The 17491-nt window shown below is 47.2% G+C and overlaps 1 protein-coding gene and 1 long non-coding RNA gene across 2 annotated transcripts in view; one reads left to right on the plus strand and one right to left on the minus strand.

The window, feature by feature from the left end:
• ZNF423 (zinc finger protein 423) overlaps positions 1-17491 on the minus strand; it is a 920137-nt gene that overhangs the window by 475566 nt on the left and 427080 nt on the right. The gene's annotated exons all lie outside the window — the stretch shown is intronic.
• Positions 1413-13956, plus strand: LOC127389007 (uncharacterized). Its single transcript, XR_007890536.1, has 4 exons — positions 1413-1571; positions 5251-5395; positions 8867-9097; positions 10065-13956. It is a non-coding gene; the product is annotated as an uncharacterized LOC127389007 (long non-coding RNA).

Genomic DNA, 17491 nt, shown 5'->3' on the forward strand with positions numbered 1-17491 from the left:
ATATCTTCATTTCTTCCTATCACAGTCCCCTCTTCTGTCTTAAGGATTGGATTGCTTGTGATACACGGTCTTTGGAGTCTGAGTGGAGGGACAGGCTGTGTTGAAAAAAGTGTGTTCCTAATGGCTTTAGGGCTGGCTAAGCAGTAATTCTCAGAAAAGGTGTCAGAGCATGATGCTGCTGTGCACTGCTGTCTGGTTGCTGCTCTGCTGGAGATCCGTGAGCAACAATAGCACTGCATGTCCTTTCTTCTTTCCTGACAGCACCACAGTACCTGTATCTTAATCAGTCAGTGTCAGACAGTGTCACAGACTCCGAACACTCCTCTAAGGAAAGCAGAGCACAGATACCTCCCTGCTGCTTCTGGCTTAGGTTACCGTTACTAGACTAAGCTGCCTAATGTAACACTTAAATGCCCCAGAAAGGCTCAAGTCTGCCAAAGTGATGGCACCAAGATGTTTTCAGACCAAGACACTCCTCAGCCCAGGGTGGTTTCTGTGCTGTCATGGCTCTGGCAGAGGCTGCCACCCCTGCTAGTAACAGCACAGGCAGGAGGCTGAGCTGCTGCCAGAGAAAGGTGACAAAAGGAAAAGATGGTGGTTGTGGTCATGGATAGAATTTTAGTCCCAAAGGTTTGTTACAAAGAACGAGGAAACTATGTTTATTTCATATTAAAATATTGCACGCCTGCTGGGTTATCTAAGTTGTAACTTTCATGACAGGCATGATTTAGATAGGATGAAAACCCAAAATGAAATGGTGACATAAAAGTTTTAGAGGAAACAATAGAATAGCTGACTACAGGGAATTGTAGTTCCATCAAAGTTAAAGTGGTTTACTATTCTCAGCAGTAAGTGTAGCATCAAAGGGAATCCTAAACCTGAAACCCTTGGAAAGAAGTGGGTTATTAGCAGATACAAACTGATTCATGTAGACAACAAAGAACATTTTGTGAGTGGGACAGTCTGGCTCTTCCCAGCGCAGTGGCAGAGCTCTCTTCCCCGAGCACGGTGAGGTTAAGCTTGGGCTTTCAGGCCTTGCGCTATTTTAACACATTTTCCTCAAGGCACTGGGTCTTCAAGGTGTGAATAAATACAGCTTTGTTTTTTAAAACATTACAGGAGTCACATCCTTTCAGAGGATTCTGCTTACAGTGTTTTCATGTTCCATAAACAAGTTAGACCTGTGGTGTTAACACAGGGGTCTGGTGAAACATGGGGACCCATGGGCACTGAAACTGGGACGGGTGGCTGACTCAGCAGAAGGCTGTCCTGCTCTTGGACTAGAGGGTCTCTTGAGATCTTGTACAACCCCTAACATTCTATGATTCTATGAATTTTTACAGCAGCTTTTTTAAACTTTTGGTGTTGAAATACTTTATAGAATAAGGGCCACAAATTATAAACTTCAGCAACTCAACTTGACTTTCTGTTTGCTGGTTACTGCTTTGTAGGCCCTCCCGATGGTTCATTGTGCCTGGAAGAGAAATAATGGATTGTCTGGAGCTCCCCTGCTAGCAACAGCACAGACAGGAGGCAGAGCTGCTGCTGTAGTGAGCTGGTAAAAGAAAAAGGTAATTGTGGTGGTTGATGTAATTTCAGTTGTGTATCTCATAGAGAATAAGGAGACTAGGTTTAGTTACTGTGGAAGCAGAGAGGAGCACTGATGGCTTTGCACTAGATGTTCCAATTTGGGTCAGGCTTCTTCCCAACAGAGGATCTTCATATGCAGTGGAAGGTATGTGAGGTGTCTCAGATTTTCACTGAGGATACTTCTACTGTCCCCATTTTGAGACACAAGCATTTAATCCCCTCAGGTTAGAAGTGGGCCTTGGTGTAGAGGTGTGTCCTCCACAGCACAGTCCAGCACTCGGGTATATCTATGTTACCTCTTTTTTCCTGCTACACATAATGGCAACTTTAGGATGTCTCCTGAAAGACATGTACACAAATGGATGCAGAAATCAGCAGAACTCTTACTTACAAGCATAAGCCTATTCACCCATTTGAGCTGTTGCAGGATGGAAACCTTGTTTGGAAACAAGACATTTGGTGAAAATAGTATATTCCATTTTCATTTTTAAACTCTTATACAGATTGAAATATTTTTGGAAATGAAAAAGATTTGAAAGTGCTCAAGGAATGCATATTCAGAGTCCTCAGCTTTAGCAAAATGTTACGGTTTTATGAGGCTACCTTGTAGTTCACTTCAGCTGCCTTGGAAGTAAAAAGCCGGGTGTTCCAGGGGCTGCTGGCAGAGGTCACAAACCTGCACGCAGCATATTGAACAATTCCATCATGCCTCCCTTCAAAGAGAATAGAAACTGACATAGCAGAATAGAATAAAATGCTTAATAAACTAAGGGGTTTATTGCACACACACGGTCTCCTAGGCACGCGTTGGGCAAAGGCTGGACACAACTATAATAGGTACACTAAAAAAAGCAATCTGTTTGCATTAATATCCCCTTTGACCACAATGAGTAAGAAAGCCCTTTTCATGTTTTTTTACCCTTTATCCTCATCAGCTTTACACTTGTTTGACTACAGTGTTAGTTTAGTAAAAAAACATTGTGATGCAAAGTGATAAATATGAAATTGAAGAGAATGAATCTTTTATGGGTAGTAGTAGATGCAGTGCACTGAGCCAAGCAAGGGCTTCAGGAGACATTGCCCTGGCAAGCACTGGCCTGTGTGTGTGTCCTCTGGTGAGGAGAGAAACTTTCCATTGTGCTGCCCCTCCAGCCTCCTCAAGAGAAACAAGGGCGAGTGCTTCCAGGGGCCAGCTGATCAGCCCAGATGCTGAATCAGCCCAAGAATTTTTAGCTAGAGGAGAAAAATGGATCACACCGGAGGATTTTCTCCTTGAAAGGAACTTCAGCCCGTTCCGATCAGAGATGGAAATGTCTGAGGTATTCTGGGCTTCTTGAACAGATCTCAGCAGTTGAATGCAATAAAAAAAAATGAATGATCAGGCATTTTTCACCTTAGGTATAAGCATTAGTTAACCCTTTGTCATTAGATTTGTAAGGAAAATCCCTGAGACTTCCATCCCTTTGAAAAGATCCATAGCAAAACCATTTGATAAACCATGGCCAATCTTTAGCACCCTCTCCTTTACAGTACTTCCTATGAGAAAGAGAAGCTGTAGTATCCCTAATTTCCAGATGAGCAGTTGAGCTTTAGGAGACTTTAACTAAATCCTCCAGGGCATGAGAGTATCTCAAAGCTTTTGAGACTTTAGGCCAAATTGCTTTTTCTTTGCAGTCTCACTGTTTCATTACTGTGTTGTACAGCCACTGCTACCTTACTTTTATTGTCAGTCATAGTTTAGCTTCTTGTAACATCAGTGTCAGGCTCTAAGCTGTTTTAGTCCCTAAAATATAAAATCTTGGTCTTGTTCAGTTTTCAGGTAATCCTTGCTGCTTGAATATCACACTTAACATACAGAGAGAGTTATTTAAGACCAATTGTAAATTACACTGAGGCATCTTCAGTAAACCATGACAAAGAATGAATGGATGTTTGCTTGGAGGACCTCTCCCTAGTAAGGTTTGGTTTTCAAGCAGGCATTCTGTTTCGGAGTCAGCTTGTTTCTAGATATTGTCATGTTTTTCCCCATCTAGTTGGACTTTCTGTGAGATGCTGTTAATAACTGACCATGGGGTCACTAGTGATTACACATGCATGGAAAAGACATGACCATGAATGTACTTGGGGGAAAAACAATGTTCAGTACAATTTCAGTATCTAATACTTGTTTGTTTGTAAACAAAAAATCTTTAGATAGCAGGTTTTTTGCTGTGCTTAAAAAGAGACTGTGGAGAGCTGTTAAGTAGAAAATAGTGTGGTCCACGCTTCTGCAGACAAGGGTTTCTGCTGCAAGGTGTGCACCTCTCTCTATTGTTAGTCTTGTGTAGGGTCTATTCTCAAATGACCTTTTCTAAATCAGCTTTCTCACTTCTGTATGTGTGGCATTTGCATTAGTTCCCTTTGCAAAACCCATGTGCCAGCCCTGCTGTCTGCTCCCTCAGTGACATGCAGGATCTGTGCTCACATGGGGTTGTGGCAGTTATGGGAATGAATATTGGTGACTGATACTCCACCAGTTCATGCTCATTGCTCTCAAGTACACAGAACCAGGTTTTCAGGAAGGTATTTGGGATGCATCGTTATAAGGAAATATATGCACTAGCAGTGCAGGTATATACGATGCATGTGCAGGAAGAAGGAAATTGGTAGGGAATGATGTACAGCTTACGTTGGAAGGAGATGGGTGCAGTTCTGCTGATGCTCGTTGGAACCCCTGGCACCTCACATCACAAGCCTGTAGATGAGTTTCCCATCTGTTAGAAATGGCATAATACTTCCTGGTAGGTGTACTTACAGATTGATACAGGTAAGAGAGGGAAGCACTTTTTTACTTGAATGTGAGAGATATGAGTGCAATTACCTGAAGACCCAGCATCCCTAGATGGTTCTTTGGGCCTGGAGAGTTAGTTACTGGATGCTGCTTGGATTCTGCAGAATAAATGGACATCCAAGTTATGGGACTGGTAAAACACCAGACATAAGGGATTCCCTTGTGGATGAATGCCCACAAATACCAAAAGGCAGCCAGAATGTACAAATGGCAGGCCACAGCTATAGAAAAGCAGTATGTATGGCAGCTAGTTTTTGCTGGATCTTTCAAGCTAAATTAACCTGCACCATGATTTTGAGTAACTGAATCCAGGATAGTCTTCCTCCCTAGACGAGATACTTTATCTCGGCTTGTTAGCAGCTCCTTCCCATAAGGGACAGAACTCTCCTTAAAGCAGAGCAAAAGGGAAGAATGACAGTGTTAGACCCCCAAAATAATAAAGGCAGCCCAACCATTTACTAAATGCAGTGAGCAGCACATTGTCCAGTTACAGATTCACAGTGGGAAATCTGTCCCTGTGCCTCAGCCACTCATCTGATGCAGCCCTTGGCCGAGACAGGCTTGAAAAGCAGCTGAGCAGTAGCTGCGCACACTGGTTCTTGGGATAGTGCAAGGCTCAGCAGCCAAGGGGGGAAAAAAACCACACATACACACAAAAAAACCAACACCAAAAAAGCATCACTCCTTTCCTTCTTGCCTCCAGGAACGTGTGTGTGTATGTGACCAGGTGGAGGCTCAATGGTTCTGTGTGCTAAGAACTAGTTTGATGTCTGACTTGTGCTCAGAGTGCTGGGTGGCTGTGCTGTGACCTCACCTGTCATCTCTTGCAGCACAAGCAGCTCGGAAAGGTCGTCATCAAGGAGAAGATTGACAGTGGATGCAGCAAGCTTAACATAGCCCTCTGATTCTTCTGCTCTGGAGTGATAGATACTTCAAGAAGAAAGGAATTCCCCTAGTGGCTTCATTGCTTTCCAGGTATCTTTCTAGATCGACATTACCAATGGTAAAATCATTACAAAGTAGAAATGTAAAATCCATAAGGGCTAACTTGAAAACCTAATCTAATGTAAGGAGCTATAATGCAGTAATGATTCCTGTAGGCAAAACAGGACTCTGTGTGACCAGCTTTATAAGGTGAAGAAGTGGGAGAAAGTGCATTTTTTTTACTGCCTTGCAATTTGGGATGTTACAAAACCAAGTTATGTTCAAAAGTCCAAAATGAAAAATCTCTGATCTTTTTGAAATGTGAGCTCTCATCTATATTTTATTTTTGAAAATGAAAAGGCAGTGCTGAGAAGGCTGGTGTTTGGGGTATCTCTGATATTCAAATCTTGAACTGGATTCAAATTTAACTTCTTGGTGGCAGCTGCACCGTTTTTAACTGGTGTTCCCTTGGTGATTGTTGCAGGGGGATAATCCCCCAGCTACCTGATAAAGAGGCTGTGGGTATTTCGTGGCTGCATGAAGGAGAAGGTGCCTTCCAATGCAGCCATGTCAGGCCTCTGAAACCAGGCTGATATCATCCCTTCGGAGATGGCTTATTAGGAGTTTTTATATGTGAAATTGGAAAAAATCAAGCCCATCTGAAAAGCAAAACCCTCACTTGTCTACTGGGACAGCAAACAAGTGAGGGGAAAAAAACAACAAACAGTAGTGGAAAAAAAAAGCACGTTTCATTTCCAGAATGACAAAGGGGAGATGGAGAGCTGTGTTGTAGGTGTACAGTGGGAGTTCAGCAAACAGCCTGAAGTCTATACCAAGTATTGAAACTTAGAGACACTTGAAAGTAATATTATTTTTTATATTTTATTAATAATACTATAGTCATATATAAGAAATAATATATTTTATAAAAGCCTTCTTAGGAAAATAGCAATAAGTTACTTTGTAATTTTAATATTGACTTTGAAGTATTGGTAAGATGACTTTGTGTTCAACAGTGCAGCTCACCCTAATATAAGATAAAGCTCAGTTGGCCTTGTTTGGAAAATAAAACTTGGGAATTGCCTTGTTCAAGTTGGAGTGAATCTAATAGATACAAGTGGAATGAACTGCAGTGATAGTTCAGGACAATGCAGGATCTTAGACCTTTTTCTTTCCTTTAGTTGTGATCAAATTCACATGGAAAAATCAGTTCCTAGTTTAATGTGGATGGATTAATCTCACGTACTAAAATTTTTGCATGTCTGAAATAATAGGTTTTTTTCTGTAGTCACATGATGAGGGGGAATGATTTCAAACTAGAAGAGGGTAGATTTAGATGGGGTATTAAGAGAAAATTATTTATTATCAGAGTGCTGAGACACTGAAACAGGTAGCCCAGAGGAGCTGTGGCTGCCCCCTCCCTGGCAGTGCTCAAGGCCAGGTTGGATGGGGTTTTGAGCAACCTGGTCTAGTGGGAGGTGTCCCTGCCCATGCAGGGGGTTTGGAACTTGATGGTCTTTAAGGTCCCTTCCAACCCCAACCATTCTAAGATTTTCTGTGTTCTATGATTCTACTGTTCTCAAAAAAAGACATAGTAACATGATTCAGTGCCCTGCAAGAAACCTAAAGCAAACCCACACCAAGGGTACTTGGTAACTGTACCTGACTGCTTTCTGCCAAAGCAGTCATCTCTGAGAAAGGCCCACTGTGCAGCTACTAAAACAATACTAGCTGAACATCACGGCTCAAGCCTTGGAGCAGAAGGTGTGTGGTGTGGAAGTGATTCCCTTTTGAGCAGGTTGGATAAAATTAACAGTGTTTTCCTTTAAAAAAAATTAAATCTAGCTTAATACAGTAATTGTAAACTGCAAGAATTCAAGGGTCACTGAAAGAAAAAAAAAATCTGAGTACTTGACAGAAGTGGAAACAGTAGAAAGTAGAAATAAGTCTATAACTTGGTTACTATGCCATAACCACTCCAAAAAAGCCTCTGTGGGACAAGTCTGTGTTGCTGGAACAGCCTTAAAGTAGGTAATGAGGCAAGGAAGAAGGAAAGGTGTTAGTGAACATGGATTTGCCTGCATTCCTTCAGCATCCTTTGGTGCAGTAAAGCAGCAGTATTTGCCAGGTGCACCAGCTAGCCTGCCACCCAGCTATGAACAGGCCTTGCCCAAATTTTGTCCAAGTTGGTATTAGTTCCTGCCTTTTTATGCAATAGATGTTGCACTGATAGAACAGTCTCTGTCCTCATCCCGTATTTCAGTGGCCATTATTAGGAAGGAGTATATTTTATGTACATATATGCTAACTTATCATTTATTGCAGTTGTATTATTTGTTTCTATAATTTGTATTTAAATAATATATACTATTTTATATGCATATTTTATATATTAACCTTTTTATATGCACTCATATTACTTATTAATATGTTAGAGCATTAGGTTTGTGTTTAGATTCTACTTGTTTTAAACAACAGGTAAACATTTTATGTGTATCATGTTATATATTTGCTTATTTCTGTTTTGCATGTTGTGTTTATTTACCAAGTGACAACATGAAGGCTGTAAGTGCTTTTCAAGTATTTGGATCTGTGGAGATAGGAGGAGACCCCTTAGGTTGGGGGGGGGTTTAAATGGAGTCGGTAAGAGCAGGTGCCGGGCAGGGCTGAGTGGCCAAGGGCTCGAGTGCTGGACACAGGGGAAGGCTGCAAAGCAACCTGGTGCTGCTCTGGCAGGGCGTCACGTTGTGGGTGCTTTGGGGGTGCGGTGCTGTCGGGTGCTGTAGGCACAGCTGGGCCTGGGTGCCGTGTCCGCGGCTCCCGGGAAGCAGCCGCTGCCCGCAGAGCTGGGCACCGCTAGCAACGAGCAGGCTCGTGATGCTGCAAAATTTTCCATCTGTTCCTAGGATTTATAATGACATGCAACCCGGTGTGCACCTTCAGCAGTCTGTAATGGGCAGGCAAACGCCTCATTAATCATTCGGGTGCTGTGAGCTGCTCCGCGCAACTGCACGAGTTGAGGCCAGATTTCTGTATCCTTCCTGGGGTTTGTACCACTGAGCACAAACAGCTTTTTTGGATCTGTGGTGGATTCTGAAGACATTCGTTATTAATGGAGCTCGAGGCTGGTTTTTTTGGTGTAGTTGTGTGGGGTTCCCTTAATATCATCAGGTGCCACAAGATGGCACTGATCCCGAGGCCCGGCGGGCTGGGCACTGGCTTGGCCAGGGCAGCTGCTGCAGTTGGGCTACTTGGGTCACTTTCTTACTTAACTGGCTGGTGGCTCCAACAGCAGCCAGCTCTTCACGGTTTGTTTTAAGCTGTGACAACGAAATGCTGTGAGTCTGTGACAATACGAAGCTTTGGGATTTACACAGATGGAATTGGGTTGTATGTGGTGGCTCCTGGGTTTTTTTCAAGGCCTGAGCCAAGCCATATGAACATAGCAGGACCAGACTGGCAAGCTCACCACGAGTGGACGTTTGTTATTCATTTCTAAATTAGGTGTGTTCTCTTCAAAAGGCAGAAACCAGCAGTCGTGGGACACTGATGAGAGCAAGACTGTCTGCTTAGCTGAACAGTTTACTGAGGAAGTACAGCCAGTCCTGTTGTCATGCAACTTGCTGCTGTGGTTGCTGCCTCTGGAGGCTCTTCCTGCCACCACGCTGGGGAGTCCCACAGGGTTCCTCATTTGCACTGCATCTTGGGCACCTGCTGTACTTCAGCACCAGCCAGTCCTCTCCAGACTCTCAGGTACCTGCAGCTCGTTCACAAGGTCTCTTACTGCTTTGCTAACTAAGCAATTGTTGATGACTTTTGATGGAACTGTCCTGTCAGGCTGGTTGTAGCATCGTGCATGGTGCTCCAGTGGCTCCTGAGTGGTGAGGTGCAATGACTGCTTTAGAATCTCGTTGTTGTGACACTGGTTCCTAGGGTCACCCATGTATAACAGATACACTACCTTTGTTAGGCTATCATTGCATCCCTTTATCAAGTCAGGGATGATGCTGTAAGTTCTTAAATTGCATCAAAAAAGTTTTTGGATAGAACCAATCAACTGCTGTCATGGTTTAACACACCACTCTTACCTGGAATGCTTTGCAGGAGATCCATACATTACAGAACCTGCCCAACATAAAAAAATGGATCTTTCCATTGAACAAACCTCTAGTTGACTAGAATTTTTACTTAGTCTGGAAACTGAGGTTGGTTTTGGTTACTGAAAGGGAAAAAGAATTAAATTGTCCTTTTTATCTATGGAAAAATACAAACATTGGCCACATGCTGGAATACTACAAAATCAGCGTGGGTTTTTTTTAAAAAAGGGTTAATCCTACACTTTTCCTAGGTTTGAATTAAACTTGTACTCAAAGGAAAATACAAAGACTACAGAAAGCACAGTACAAACATGGAAGAGATGTTTACATTTAAAGGTTTGATTCAGCTGTTGAAAAAATCATTCAGACACCAACATATCCAGGGCATGGTACTGACGTGTGGAGTCAGGCAAGTGTCCACGCATGAATACATGTGCTGGCTCTGATAACAACCATGCAAATCCTGTCTTTCCATGTCAATAGTTGATTGAGGGGTCAGATTTGTGCCTGTACAGGACCATGTATTTTGGATCTCTCTGGGAGGAACACCATGCTGTAACCACACAATATGTAAAATCAGAAGAAAGTGTGTCAAAACAGTGGTTTTATTTTTTTCCATTCAGATCCAGAGGAAGACTTGAAAGCATGTGAGACCCAGCAAGCAGGTCTGCTCACAAGTGAGGCAAGCTGGTCAGCTGTGCTGTGCAGCACTGAACGACAGTTCTAGGAAGCACTTGTCCTTCTGAGATAGCAACCCCTTCTCCAAAAGAAGGCTCAGGGGTGAGTACCTTCCAAAACAGCCAGACAACACCGTGGCGAATTTCAGCCAGAGATGTCAGGTTGGTGATCTCCTGCAGTGAAGACTCGCCCCGGTTCCTGCAGTCCTTCAGCACGAGTACCAAACCCAAGCACAGTCTTCACCAGCTCTCACAACGCAGTCCTGGGTTGCTGCATTTGCTGACCACTTGACTCTGCTCACGAAGGACCCTCGGCACAGACAGGCAGAACTGCTGCTGCTGAGCTGTTTTTTCCCACAGGCAAGCAGGTAATCCTAGTGCTGCTCTCAAACCTGACGGCTCAATCTCTTTGGCTACGGTTGGTGGTTCCAGAACACGGGAGGTTATTATTATGCCACAGGAGAAAGAGGTGTTAAAGTTGATTAATATTATGGGGTTTGGTCAGGCTAATGTGGGGCTACATGCCAAGTGACTCAAGCAGCATCTAGACCTCAGTGTGTTCTGGTGGAAAAAGCATCATTTCAGGTGCCAGGAGAGCTTTGCTGGCCAAAATTCAAGGTACCAGCTTGGAGTCTTTTGAGGAGTCCCCCAGGGCCAGATGTAGGGTTAAGGGAACTTTTAAGGTATCAGCTTCAGAATTGAGTGCCTAAATTTTGCCTACGTTGCTTTCTAGAAAGTCCTAAGTGGGCAGCTGTTCAGCTCAGAGCTTGTGAAAGCAAGAAGAAAGTAAGTAAAGGCCATACTGAAGTGTATAGATATCAGCTGAGGAAGGTCAGGCTGTTGAGAGACTCTACTGTGCCTGCATATATAAACAAGACAAAAGAAACCCCACTTGATTAAAACCAAATGAGCCCTGTTGTCCTGACTTGCCCAAAACAGCTCCAGCCCTGAATTCAAGTTGATGGGCACTGGATAATTCCTGTGTCCTAAACGAGTATTTCTAGCGATAAGCGACTCATTTCTGTGTCAGCCTATCTTTGAGTCTACCAGTTAATTCACCATTTTAAAAAATCACCATTCCAAAGTGTTATTCCTCCTCTAGCTACATCTAGAGCTCGATGGGGTACACTGGCTGGTGGGGGCGATGCCTCGACAAGGTTTTCAACTCAGAGCTGGCTCACATCCTGACAGGTGTGAGCAGAGAGAGCAAGCTGTCCTGCCCCCCTGGAGACAAGAGTACATCTGCTCCTCAGCCCAGGGTGCAGAAGACAGGCAGCACACCAGCCCTTGCTCAGCATAAAAATGCCAAGTGAGCCCGATTAGCCTTAAGCTGCAGCTTTGATGGCAAGAGGTCTGCCCTGATGTTGTGGGTACCTCTCGTTTCAAGCTCTCTGTTCTTAAAAAAAAATACTGTTAGTGTTTATACAATTTCCAGTTGATTTTACCAGTCTCTCCTGTGTATTCTCTCTGGTAGAGAGAAAAAAGAGGCAGCCATATATTGTCTTCTAGTCACTAGCTGGTCCTCCTTTAAGGACACTGAGACACTTTTTGTGCATTGTTTCCCTGCATATGTGGGCAGCTTTACTACTTCATCCCCCTCAGGACCACTTAACAACATCAGCAAAGCAATTAAGTGTAGTTTTCAGGAAAATGCCAGAGGCATTACACTGTCTGGATGGGAGTCTCAACCCAATTATTTTCAGCTAGTTGTGAACTGTGGAAAGTGGACTTTACTTCATTATAACTTCAGCTCCCACTGATTAAAAGTCTAGCGTGTTACAGACGGTAAGGAAAAATGAAACAATTAAACTTTCCATCAATAGAATTGCTGCATATTCTTCAACATAGGGGTTTACTTCTCTCCAGAGAAGTGATTAAAATGAACTGATTGAACTATAATTTGATTGACTGAAGAGCCTCAATCCATTGCACTAAAGCTTAAATTCCATCTTATTGCTCTATTTAACTGACTGTAAGATATCACAGATGGTCTTGCAAACCTCTTGCACAGTCTTCCAGCTGAAATGCCTTGCTGCTCACAGGCTGCAGTAGGTCCTGGGCTTGGTCTGCTGTGTGCACAGGGGATTGACAGTGAAGAAAAGGGACAATGACACTAAAGAGGCAACATTGATACAGCTTCAAAAAAATCAGGAAAGGGCTGTTATGTCATCAGGTGTCTGGGACCTATTACATCATTTGGGGATTCTAAACTCCATTGGAGAAGAAATAAATGCAACAGACAAGACAGAATAACTTCCCAGGTTATGTCCTACTGCAGAGCTGTCTTGAGCAAGGTGTGAAGTTGCCAGATGCCAAGGTTGGTAAGGCATGCATATGTATGACTCTGCTAGCAGCTACTCAGAAGGCACATGGAGTCTGGTCTCCCTGTGACCTGTGGTGGCAGTGAATCAGCATGATTGGATTCTAGTCCAAAGACTCTTTCTTAGAAGGTGGGCAAGTTTTTCAGGCTTGCTTAGCCTGAGGCCTTCATCTCCACAGGTGAGACAAGCGTGCTGCACAGTTAAGGCTGCCTATTGCACAGGGAAGTCTTGTGAAAGTCAAGTAAGGTAAAAACCCTGCTTCCTTCTGTCAACCAGCTACTCAGATGCTCAGAAAGAAATTTCATGGAATCTTGTTCTGCTTATGAAGAAGGAATGGCAGTGCCAGCTGCTATGATGAGGTTGTCCCTCTTCTCTAGAACACCTGCTTTATCTATTCCCATCTTGTACTCTGAAATGCAGCACTGTATTGTACTTGAAATGGCACCACTGCAACATGGAGTAACAAGAAACTACAGTGCTAAGTTGCAGTGAGAACACCAGATATTGGTGATGATAGTAATATTCTGGTAATTGTGTAATTAGGCTGGGTAAGATGTGCAGCTAAAGATGGGCAACAGTTGGGTTAAATACTCAGTGTACTTGCTCTAACAGGCAGCTCAAAATCCAGATGAAGTCAAGATGTTTTGCCAGTAACATCACCAAGAACCAGTATGTGCACTGCTCGAGCCATAATATTTATTCCTGAGCTCAACTTACCGTTGAGGTTGGCACTTCTGGCTGGGACTGATGGATGAGGCTGGGGCATCATAACTAGTTAGCCTATACACGGTGTTTTTTTAGCTTGGACATTTGGTTTCTAATTGACAAAGTTTTCTGGTCTTAATAATTTGTAGGGTATAGCATAACTCCTGGTGTGGGTGAGGCAAAAGCTGCATGTACTGGGGGTATGGAGGGGATATTGATCTGTTCAAGTGCTGCCTCTATGTGATGTTGATGGAACATGTGTGACAAATGGTACTTGGCACTTCATGACTGTCTGGTATTATTGGCTTTACCTTAGTTTCCTATTGTATGTTGATTAGCAGTCTCTATAAGTGTGATAGTCTACCTCAACATCTGTAACTTGTAATACAGACATCTAGCAACAGCAGCTTCTGCATGGGAGACGTGAGCAAATGTACAACTCAGTGCTGCTGGAGGTTGCAGGATGGTGGATTTGGTTCCTGTGCACAGCTTCATGTACAGACACAATGGGTAAGCAGAGCCCCAGCCAGCCTGAGTGTCCAGTCAGTATTTATTTGTATGTCATTACATATTGTAATTGAATGATAAATATTGTATAAACAAGACTCATGGCAATTAACTGTGTATTTGATGTTTTATTTCCTGCAGTCTAATTTTCTGACTTAGAGCACCAGTGTAAGGTTATTGAGGTGTTAATTGCTGGGCAGGACCAGAAAGCAGTAAAACCTGAAGTGTGAGAGCAGCCTGGAGCTTCTGTTGCCAGGTGGGGCAGATGGTGAGGCTGTCCCTCCCTCTGTTGGATGTGCTGCCAACCTGTGGGGAAAAAAGAGAGCAGGAAGAAAGGGAATATCAGGGACTGTAGTTGGCCCAGACTTCCCTTCCTCTATCCTTAATGCCCTCCCTATCCTGTAGTCTTCCCCCCCCTTCCCCTTCCCTCCTTCACTCAAGGCACCTGTTTCCTTCTTCCCTATGTCTTCCCTTTCTCTAACTTGCCTCTAGGGGGCCAGGGGCACCCCCTATAGCCCATGCATAGGCTCCAGGATCCTCCTCAACCCCTCTCTTCCTGGGGGGGCACCCCCTATAGCCCATGCATAGGCTCCAGGATCCTCCTCAACCCCTCTCTTCCTGGGGGGGCACCCCCTATAGCCCATGCATAGGCTCCAGGATCCTCCTCAACCCCTCTCTTCCTGGGGGGGCACCCCCTATAGCCCATGCATAGGCTCCAGGATCCTCCTCAACCCCTCTCTTCCTGGGGGGGCACCCCCTATAGCCCATGCATAGGCTCCAGGATCCTCCTCAACCCCTCTCTTCCTGGGGGGGCACCCCCTATAGCCCATGCATAGGCTCCAGGATCCTCCTCAACCCCTCTCTTCCTGGGGGGGCACCCCCTATAGCCCATGCATAGGCTCCAGGATCCTCCTCAACCCCTCTCTTCCTGGGGGGGCACCCCCTATAGCCCATGCATAGGCTCCAGGATCCTCCTCAACCCCTCTCTTCCTGGGGGGGCACCCCCTATAGCCCATGCATAGGCTCCAGGATCCTCCTCAACCCCTCTCTTCCTGGGGGGGCACCCCCTATAGCCCATGCATAGGCTCCAGGATCCTCCTCAACCCCTCTCTTCCTGGGGGGGCACCCCCTATAGCCCATGCATAGGCTCCAGGATCCTCCTCAACCCCTCTCTTCCTGGGGGGGCACCCCCTATAGCCCATGCATAGGCTCCAGGATCCTCCTCAACCCCTCTCTTCCTGGGGGGGCACCCCCTATAGCCCATGCATAGGCTCCAGGATCCTCCTCAACCCCTCTCTTCCTGGGGGGGCACCCCCTATAGCCCATGCATAGGCTCCAGGATCCTCCTCAACCCCTCTCTTCCTGGGGGGGCACCCCCTATAGCCCATGCATAGGCTCCAGGATCCTCCTCAACCCCTCTCTTCCTGGGGGGGCACCCCCTATAGCCCATGCATAGGCTCCAGGATCCTCCTCAACCCCTCTCTTCCTGGGGGGGCACCCCCTATAGCCCATGCATAGGCTCCAGGATCCTCCTCAACCCCTCTCTTCCTGGGGGGGCACCCCCTATAGCCCATGCATAGGCTCCAGGATCCTCCTCAACCCCTCTCTTCCTGGGGGGGCACCCCCTATAGCCCATGCATAGGCTCCAGGATCCTCCTCAACCCCTCTCTTCCTGGGGGGGCACCCCCTATAGCCCATGCATAGGCTCCAGGATCCTCCTCAACCCCTCTCTTCCTGGGGGGGCACCCCCTATAGCCCATGCATAGGCTCCAGGATCCTCCTCAACCCCTCTCTTCCTGGGGGGGCACCCCCTATAGCCCATGCATAGGCTCCAGGATCCTCCTCAACCCCTCTCTTCCTGGGGGGGCACCCCCTATAGCCCATGCATAGGCTCCAGGATCCTCCTCAACCCCTCTCTTCCTGGGGGGGCACCCCCTATAGCCCATGCATAGGCTCCAGGATCCTCCTCAACCCCTCTCTTCCTGGGGGGGCACCCCCTATAGCCCATGCATAGGCTCCAGGATCCTCCTCAACCCCTCTCTTCCTGGGGGGGCACCCCCTATAGCCCATGCATAGGCTCCAGGATCCTCCTCAACCCCTCTCTTCCTGGGGGGGCACCCCCTATAGCCCATGCATAGGCTCCAGGATCCTCCTCAACCCCTCTCTTCCTGGGGGGGCACCCCCTATAGCCCATGCATAGGCTCCAGGATCCTCCTCAACCCCTCTCTTCCTGGGGGGGCACCCCCTATAGCCCATGCATAGGCTCCAGGATCCTCCTCAACCCCTCTCTTCCTGGGGGGGCACCCCCTATAGCCCATGCATAGGCTCCAGGATCCTCCTCAACCCCTCTCTTCCTGGGGGGGCACCCCCTATAGCCCATGCATAGGCTCCAGGATCCTCCTCAACCCCTCTCTTCCTGGGGGGGCACCCCCTATAGCCCATGCATAGGCTCCAGGATCCTCCTCAACCCCTCTCTTCCTGGGGGGGCACCCCCTATAGCCCATGCATAGGCTCCAGGATCCTCCTCAACCCCTCTCTTCCTGGGGGGGCACCCCCTATAGCCCATGCATAGGCTCCAGGATCCTCCTCAACCCCTCTCTTCCTGGGGGGGCACCCCCTATAGCCCATGCATAGGCTCCAGGATCCTCCTCAACCCCTCTCTTCCTGGGGGGGCACCCCCTATAGCCCATGCATAGGCTCCAGGATCCTCCTCAACCCCTCTCTTCCTGGGGGGGCACCCCCTATAGCCCATGCATAGGCTCCAGGATCCTCCTCAACCCCTCTCTTCCTGGGGGGGCACCCCCTATAGCCCATGCATAGGCTCCAGGATCCTCCTCAACCCCTCTCTTCCTGGGGGGGCACCCCCTATAGCCCATGCATAGGCTCCAGGATCCTCCTCAACCCCTCTCTTCCTGGGGGGGCACCCCCTATAGCCCATGCATAGGCTCCAGGATCCTCCTCAACCCCTCTCTTCCTGGGGGGGCACCCCCTATAGCCCATGCATAGGCTCCAGGATCCTCCTCAACCCCTCTCTTCCTGGGGGGGCACCCCCTATAGCCCATGCATAGGCTCCAGGATCCTCCTCAACCCCTCTCTTCCTGGGGGGGCACCCCCTATAGCCCATGCATAGGCTCCAGGATCCTCCTCAACCCCTCTCTTCCTGGGGGGGCACCCCCTATAGCCCATGCATAGGCTCCAGGATCCTCCTCAACCCCTCTCTTCCTGGGGGGGCACCCCCTATAGCCCATGCATAGGCTCCAGGATCCTCCTCAACCCCTCTCTTCCTGGGGGGGCACCCCCTATAGCCCATGCATAGGCTCCAGGATCCTCCTCAACCCCTCTCTTCCTGGGGGGGCACCCCCTATAGCCCATGCATAGGCTCCAGGATCCTCCTCAACCCCTCTCTTCCTGGGGGGGCACCCCCTATAGCCCATGCATAGGCTCCAGGATCCTCCTCAACCCCTCTCTTCCTGGGGGGGCACCCCCTATAGCCCATGCATAGGCTCCAGGATCCTCCTCAACCCCTCTCTTCCTGGGGGGGCACCCCCTATAGCCCATGCATAGGCTCCAGGATCCTCCTCAACCCCTCTCTTCCTGGGGGGGCACCCCCTATAGCCCATGCATAGGCTCCAGGATCCTCCTCAACCCCTCTCTTCCTGGGGGGGCACCCCCTATAGCCCATGCATAGGCTCCAGGATCCTCCTCAACCCCTCTCTTCCTGGGGGGGCACCCCCTATAGCCCATGCATAGGCTCCAGGATCCTCCTCAACCCCTCTCTTCCTGGGGGGGCACCCCCTATAGCCCATGCATAGGCTCCAGGATCCTCCTCAACCCCTCTCT

The sequence above is a fragment of the Apus apus genome, chromosome 11 (genome assembly GCF_020740795.1).
Source record: "Apus apus isolate bApuApu2 chromosome 11, bApuApu2.pri.cur, whole genome shotgun sequence".
Classification (NCBI taxonomy): Eukaryota; Metazoa; Chordata; class Aves; order Apodiformes; family Apodidae; genus Apus; species Apus apus.